This window comes from Syngnathus acus, unplaced genomic scaffold, assembly GCF_901709675.1.
Source record: "Syngnathus acus unplaced genomic scaffold, fSynAcu1.2, whole genome shotgun sequence".
Classification (NCBI taxonomy): Eukaryota; Metazoa; Chordata; class Actinopteri; order Syngnathiformes; family Syngnathidae; genus Syngnathus; species Syngnathus acus.
This window is the reverse complement of record NW_023590221.1, coordinates 101989-110294: the sequence shown is the minus strand read 5'-3', so window position 1 is coordinate 110294 and position 8306 is coordinate 101989. Positions and strand designations below refer to the sequence as shown.

The 8306-nt window shown below is 45.8% G+C and overlaps 1 pseudogene; it reads left to right on the top strand.

Moving 5' to 3' along the window:
* Nucleotides 1-6185: 6185 nt before the first annotated feature.
* LOC119118837 lies at nucleotides 6186-6304 on the top strand (annotated as a pseudogene).
* Nucleotides 6305-8306: the final 2002 nt, after the last annotated feature.

Genomic DNA, 8306 nt, shown 5'->3' with positions numbered 1-8306 from the left:
CTACGGCGAGTTTTCAGACGTAGTGGCGCTACCGATTCGATGGCATTTAACAATGTCGCATTGAATTTGTAAGATTATCAATAGAGCCGATATATGCTTGAAATATATAATTGGAGCCACCGTGTATCACTATATCCGAGTGGCTAGTGTTGTTGGACCTACGCTGTTGACGAGACCTATTGCGAGCTAGTGCCCTTAGATTAGCTTCTATGTCGGGTGCTCTGCCTCCAGGGATACACAATACCGTGGCTGGATTTTTAAGTGTGATGTTTTTCGGGTAATGGAGTCAACTAGACCAAGGTGCGAGAGCCAGTAGGCCGAGATGGCTTGGGACGGCTATGCGTCTTAACTGGCTCATCGCGGTTAGCAAGCCGCTTGGGGGTAATGCTAACTGGGCTAGCAGGCTGACTACAGTCCGCATCTGGGTCCGCCACATCTACTGTTATCACACTATTCTGCTCCAGCTGGCGGACACGTCCCTCTAGCAGGACAACCTCTCTAAGAGAAGAGGTGCAGTTGGTGCACAAAGCCGTACAAACCTCTTGATCCGCAGCCATACTTACGTGTCCGATGATCGACGGTAGACAAACAGCCACGAAGCCTCCGCTGAGAGCCAAACAGGACGTGATTGAAATGGCAGGAATTGACGGTCCGCGTACTTTTCAACAATAGTAAACTCCCCAAAAGTGGAGTAAAAAGCGAGGAAAAACTAGAAAAGCATTGAAGGATAGGGTCAAAAGACACAAAACCCGCCTAGCCACAATAACAGATACGCTGATATAAGATAATAACAGAGGTTGCTACAACTTCACGATTCAATATGTATTTCTGTGCACTGCAAATAAATGTCTTTTGATATGTTGCCTAAATAGCTTAATGACCCTTAAGGAACTGTGGTAATGCATGCCTGATGTCTTTTCTCTAAATCATGGACACGGCCAGAGTCGTCTTGACCGTTCAGTACTGATTATATCTTGTTGTTTGACTAAACGTCATATGTCGCCTAGATGTGAGACGCCAGCTTTTCGATTACTACTGAACGCTCTGCCCAGAGGGAAATGTTTTGCCTAACAAAGAAAAGATATGGTGGGAGCATGATTAAACTAAGAATATAATGATGTGAGCAAAGACATGGAGTATCAAAGAACTACTTTGCATAGTCAGGGAACAGTAATAGATTAATGATGTGACAGTCAAAGCTCACATAAATTCGTACAAAATGACAAAATTGAAAGAATGAGGTCCGACAGTATATGTGCAAGGATGGAGGAGAATGTTTACAGGAAGGTCACTTGGAGATAAAAACCAGCTGGTGCCAGAGGGAGACAGCCAAGGACTCGGCCAAAGATGATCACCAAGGCCGAAAGACGGGATGGAAGACAACAGCCCCATACACACACCGAATCTTCCATAACCAGCAACCCACTCCCATGGAATCAAACTCTACTGCGAACTCGCCCCACCCCAACGACTCATGACCCATCAAACTCGCCCCACACCAACTGAATATAAGCTGACCAAAGAACCTTGAACGTTGCCTTTTCTGAATGGAGACTTTCTGCTCTTGAAGGGTCCAGCGCTGTATTGTACTTTCCTGAAAACAGAGCTTTCTTAACAAGAATTATGATTGAACTCAACCAACCTGTGTAAGTCTAATTTCTGCTTCAGTGTCTTTGCATTTTCCCTTCTGAAGAAATTAAACGAGCACGCAGTGAGTGAATGGATAACAGGTGATTGGCAATGGCTTTTGCCGTGAGGCGCAGATAGCGCGCTCCCTAAATTGTGGACCAAATCCAACAGCATATAGAAATGTAGGAATGTAGATCGTCTCTCTAGTGACGCTGCGGCGCTCTACGTGGCAAACCGGAAGTATGATACAAAGTGAGGTTAAAAGATGTAAAATAACACAAAGTAATAGAGAGCGAGTCACCGAGGTGGCCATCTTACGATGTAATGATATCAACCAATGCATCTATATAATAACTCTGCTGCAAACACTGGTTAACCACCAATCACATCGTGAAGTTTGCAGACGACACAACGGTGGTGGGCCTCATCAGTGACAACAGCGACCTGGACTACAGAGAGGAGGTGGAGCAGTTGGTGGGCTGGTGCAGAGACAATAGTCTGATCCTGAATGTGGAGAAGACGAAGGAGATCATCGTCGACTTCAGGAAGAACCAGCCTCACCACGCTCCATTGATCATCAACAGCTCAGCTGTGGAGGTGGTCAGCAGCACTAAATTCTTGGGGGTCCACATCACAGACGACCTCACCTGGACTGTGAACACCACGACACTGGTCAAGAGGGCACAGAAGCGCTTGTACTTCCTGCGGAGGATGAGGAGAGCCCACCTGCCCCCACCCATCATGAGGACGTTCTACCGAAGCACCATAGAGAGCATTCTGACAAGCTGTCTCTCGGTGTGGTGTGGAGGTTGCAGCGCCTCCGATTGGAAGAACGTGAGGAGAGTGGTGAGGACAGCAGAGAGGATCATCGGGGCTCCTCTTCCCTCCATTCAGGACTTGTCATCCCAGCGCTGCGTGTCCCGAGCCCGAAATATTATCAGTGACCCATCACACCCCACCATGGACTGTTCTCCCTGCTGCCCTCTGGGAAGAGGTTTCGCAGCAGCCGCTGCAGGTCCACCAGGTTCTGCAATAGTTTTTTCCCTGCTGTCGTCAGACTGTTGAACATTCAACTTAGCATTCCTCTGCACACTTTGTAAATACTGTTTTGTTTCCTGCACTGTTTACATACTTTATCACTGCTGCACTTTATACTTATCTTATTTCATATTTTTATATAGAATGTCACTTTTTATTCAGCCGCAATATCACCACATTGTTGGAAACCGTATGCAACGTAATTTCGTTTTGTGTGCACCCAGTGTTTACAAAATGACAATAAAGTTTGTCTAAGTCTAAGTTAACGCACATGGATTGAAAACCTGCTTAAATGCTATTTCGCACAAAGAAGTGAACCCCCCGTCGTGGAATCGAACCCCGGTCTTCCGCGTGACAGGCGGAGATAATTTCCACTATACTAACGAGGACTGTGCGCTGTAGGGGGCAAATTGCTACTTGGCGGGAGAAAGGAATGGGAGGAGGGGGGAGGGTGGGGGGCGAGAACGCTCACGGAACACATGCGCGCATAACTATTATGTGGATTCTGTAAAGGTTTCTAAAACACTTCTGAAATGGGGCAATCTGCTGGTACGGTTCGCATATGCCTGCCTTCAAGTTTAGAGAGCACTACCTTTAGTGGGAGCATTAGAGATTAAAGGTGAGGGGGTTATGGTAGGCGGGTTAGCAGGTTAAGGTTTAATTATTAGGGTTTGTTAATTGTTAGTGTTTTAGGGTTAGCGTTAGGGCTTGAAGTTGGGGAATTGGGAGCCTTAGGCCAACCAGATTCCATTTATTCCATGAATCACTGACATTTAGTCTTCAGGGCTTCCAATCGGAATGTAACGGGGTCAGCTGGTCTACTATGGGGCTCATTGGTGTAGGGGAATGATTCTCGCCTAGGGTTCTTTGATTACCCGGGTTAAACTCCCGGACGAGCTCTTCTTTGAAACACTGTTGTCTGTCGTTGTGTGGACTGTTTGACAGGCCAATGTTACACAGAATGTAACATGGTCTGCGAGCTTTCTTTGAGGCTCGTTGGTCTAGGGCAGGGGTGTCAAACTCATTTTTGTCGCGGGCCACATTGTAGTCAAAGTTTCCCTCGACGGGCCATTTTGACTGTCAACCCAAATAAATAAGCGCCTCATATTATATACACTATAAGCTACAAAACAAACTGAAAAATAATTGTTTTTTTCAAATCAGACTCGTGGAAACTTTTCAAATATTTCAAAATAATTTTAAGAAGATTCTTGAAAGTTACGACAATTTGCAATTTTAGTATGACATAAATTTAATGCACAATTTGTCGTTGCGGGCCACAGAAAATGATACGGTGGGCCATAACTGGCCCTCGGGCCTCGAGTTTGACACCGGTGGTCTCGGGGTATGAATCTTGCTTTGGGTGTGAGTGTCCAACTCCCAGATGATCCCTTCGTTAAAACATTGCTGTTGATCAACTAGCCCCATTTCATCTGAGGTGCATGTCACATGGGCTGTCAATTGAAACGAAACGGGTTGAATTATTTACCTTGGGTCTCTTAAATCTGTTGTTTTGATTCTCATCACTTGCCGTCATGTGTCATCCATTCGCCACTCACCCTACAAGACTGTATCGACTGTAAACTTGTGTGGAAAACTGTCATTGTCCAAAGGAAGGCTGTTTAGCAACAGTGACCAGCAGACAAATTCAACAAGGTAATTTGATTAAACCATAACCTGGATTCGAATCGAACACAACCATTAACCACTACACGATCATGGCCTGTATGCAGTAGCGTTAAATAAGTTGCGCATATTGGCCATGATCGTATAGTGGTTAGTACTCTGCGTTGTGGCCGTAGCAACCCCCGTTCGAATCCGGGTCATGGCATAATCAAATTTCTTTGAAGAATTTCTCCCTGGGTCACTATTGCTAAACTGCCATCTTTTGGACAATGACGATTTTCCACACGGTCAATAGCCGTAACTTGTCGGGCGAGTGGCGCAGTGAATAAAGCATCATGGCATATTCAAATAATGTCACCCATTTTTTTTTTTTGTCATTTTTGCAAAAGGGTTACACACAAGCTTACAAACCACATATTCCCGTGGGGCCCGTGGAGCAATGGGTAACGCATCTGTCTACAGATCAGAAGATTCCAGGACTCCTGGCCAGCTCACATGCCATTTTGTGGTCAACATTAGCTATGTGTAATTTATGTGAACTTTTGGGTTGAAGTAACTCACAGACACTGTCAACAAATAGTCTTTCCAATTTTGTCTCATCTCAAGTCTTAGGGATCATCGGATCTGCGTAGTTATTGGATAGTTCCACCAACATTTTAATATCAACATTCTTTCATGGTCTGCCTGGGTGTCGTGGCTGAAAATCCTAGAGAAAAGACCCTAAACATGCAACTGCATATTGGCCATAATATAGCATTGAGGCGGCTGCAACCCCAGTTTGAATCTGGTTAATAGCAGAATAAACTTGTTACAGTTATTTTTTATTCACCCTAAACAGTCTTACGTTGGACCATGACAAATTTACATACACACAAGCTTACAGAAAATGACAACTTCCCGTGGGGCTCGTGGCTCGTTCCTTGCTCTGAACGGACAGCCAAAACGATTCCTAACACTTACTAATCAAGTCCTAACCAATTCCTGTGTGTGTATGGGGGGGGGGGGGGGGGGCAAAGGAACCAATCAGATGGCCCGAATCCATGCATGGCCGATGACGGCAGTGATCAACACAGTGATATTTGAGAAGTGAAATGAAGTTTATAGGATTTGCAGACAGTGTGCAATCATTATTTAAACAAAAGTAGGCAGGTGCATACATTTGGAAACCCCAACAGAAAAATGACATCAATATTTAGTAGATCCTCCTTTTGAAGAAATAACAACCTCTAAACCAGTGGTTCTTAACCTGGGTTTGGTCAAACTCTAGGGGTTCGGTGAGTCGGTCTCAGGGGTTCAGCAGAGCCTCTACTGCGGAGGTCCGAACACACGTGATTTATAAATTCGTGATAACGCATATCTGAACTGGTCTCGCAAAGGCAACAGCAGAAGTCCTACTGATTTGCTGGTATGTCATTTGTCGTGAATTCATGCATTGTGTTGGTTTTATTCTTTCAACAAGGTGGTGTTCATGCACTTCTGCATGAGTTCCGCTCTATTCTTCTGGCCCAACTCTTTCGGCGCAGCTGTTAGGTAGATATGATGACCATGGAAAGTTCTTTGCGAATTATCAATCTTTGCCTTTCATGTTCATCGGGACTACACTTTTAATAGGTACCTACACTGGGCCGCCTTCCTGCAAGGAGGCGACTCTGCCTAGCCTGTGTGATAACGTGTGACCTTGTAGTCTTAACTGAGAGCGACTTCTGCATATGTGCAAAGGGTGTCATAGAGAAGAGAAAGCTAATAAAGCAAGAGAAGGGTTACAGCGATATAACGGCATAGCTCAAGCTACCTAGCTAATCACATGTGCCAAAGAGGCCTATTCTAACAAACCGTTGGTGAGAATGGGTATACAGGGAAGCCTGTAAGCAAGTCCGCCACTCGTATACTCCATCGCTTCTCGGCCTTTTGGCTAAAATCAAGTGTAGTATCTGTTCTTGGGTTTGGGGGATTAAGAGAGCTGACCATAGAAGAGAGAATTTTAACCATAAAAGTGGTGATTTGACCCTTGCTTTTACTAATCAGTTCTGTTTTCATCCCAACAATGAAGGTGCTTTTAGAGTTGGACCGAGCCATTTTTTACGTCATCTGGAAATCCAAGTTGGAGAGACTGAAGAGGGACACCATGAAGAAAAACAAAAAAAAGGGAGGAAAAGGAGTGCCGGACTTAAAGCTCTTGCAGATATGTTGCCCTGCACCTGCGAAGCGCGCTCGTTACACCAAATGCACCGAAAAGCCAAGCAATGACACGATTCTGGATGGGCTCATACCTCCGGAAACTAAAGCTAATAACCACCGACCAAAGAATTCCTGTGTCTTTTAACCTGCCACCTTCTTATTCCTTAATCAAGAAGTTTTTGAAGAACTTTAAATTAGAACAAGAAAATAGTGAAATTTTAACAAATCCCAGATCTATGATCTCTGTCGTACAGGAGCGGGAAGCGGTGTGTCCAGTGCGCGGGCTTGCATTCTTCGATTTCTCCAGCGCTTTTAACACCATCCAGCCGTCACTGCTTAGGGTGAAGATAAAGAAGCCGGGTGTGGACCAGCGCCTGGCTGCATGGACAACGGACTTCCTCACCGACCGGCCGCAGTACGTGAGGTTACATCGTTGTGAGTCTGACGTGGTGCGCTGCAGCACTGGTGTTCCCCAGGGTACGGTTCTCTCTCCTTTCCTTTTCACCCTGTTCACTTCAGACTTTACCCATGACACCGCTCACTGCCACATCCAGAAGTTCTCCGACGACACGGCCATTGTTGGAAATGTCTCGTAGGGGAACGATCTGTAATATCGATTGGTCATCAAGGACTTTGTTAGCTAGTGTGAGCTCAACCAGCTTCAGCTGAACACCAGCAAGACAAAGGAGTTGATTGTGAGCTTCGGGAGGACAGCACCCATCTTCACTCCGGTGAACATCCAGGGATCGGGCATTGAGGTAGTGGAGAACTACAAATTTCTGGGTGTTCCCCTTAACAACAAACTGGACTGGACTGATCACACCCACGCCCTGTACAAAAAGGGCCAGAGTCGCCTCCACCTGCTGAGGAGACTGAGGTCCTTCGGTGTGTGCAGGGCTCTCCTCCGGACCTTCTATGACTCTGTGGTGGCCTCGGCCATCATCTACGCTGTGGTCTGCTGGGGTGGGGGCAGTACTGACTGGGACAGGGGGAGACTGAATAAGATGGTCAGAAGAGCGAGCTCTGTTCTGGGCTGTCCCCTGGACTCCATTGAGGTTGTGGGTGAGAGGAGGACGTTGATTAAGCTTAAATCCATCATGGACAACACCTCTCACCCCCTCCATGAGATTGTGCGGTCCCTGAGCAGCTCCTTTAGCGGCAGACTTTTGCACCCTCGGTGTAGGAAGGAACGGTTCCGCAGGTCCTTCATTCCCTCTGCTGTCAGACTTTACAACATGCATGCCACCTGATAAAATGAATGTGTTTTGCCTCTACTAGCAGCACTTGTGTTTATCCTTGTCTGTTATTTACCCTTTTTTGTAATTCTGTCACTTGTTTTATTCTTGCACTCGTATTATTCTTGCACTCATATGCGCTGCTGTGACAAGTGAATTTCCCCGCTGTGGGATGAATAAAGTTCAATCAATCAAGAGTTGGTTCAGACTGAAGTAAAGTTTTTGATTTCTAAAGCATGACACATTAAATTGACTATGACGGGACTCGAACGCTCAATCGTCTGATCCATGAGGCCACATCGCCATGTGAAAGACTCAATTTTTTAAGTGTGGCCTTGATAAGACTAAGAATTCAACGGCTCCCAACAAGCAGGGACGCCCAATGTGGGGCTTGAACCCACGGCCCTGAGGTTAAGAGTCGCATGCTCTACTAACTGAGCTAACCAGGCTTCTCCTATTGAGAATTGTTTCATTATTTCACTTTTTTTAATGGGTTTGGTTCACGAAAACCAGCAGCCACGTTTTAAATCTAGCCTCTGAAACACATTCGTTGATAAGACTAAACATTTAAAGGTTCCCAACAAGTGGCAGCTGTCCAAT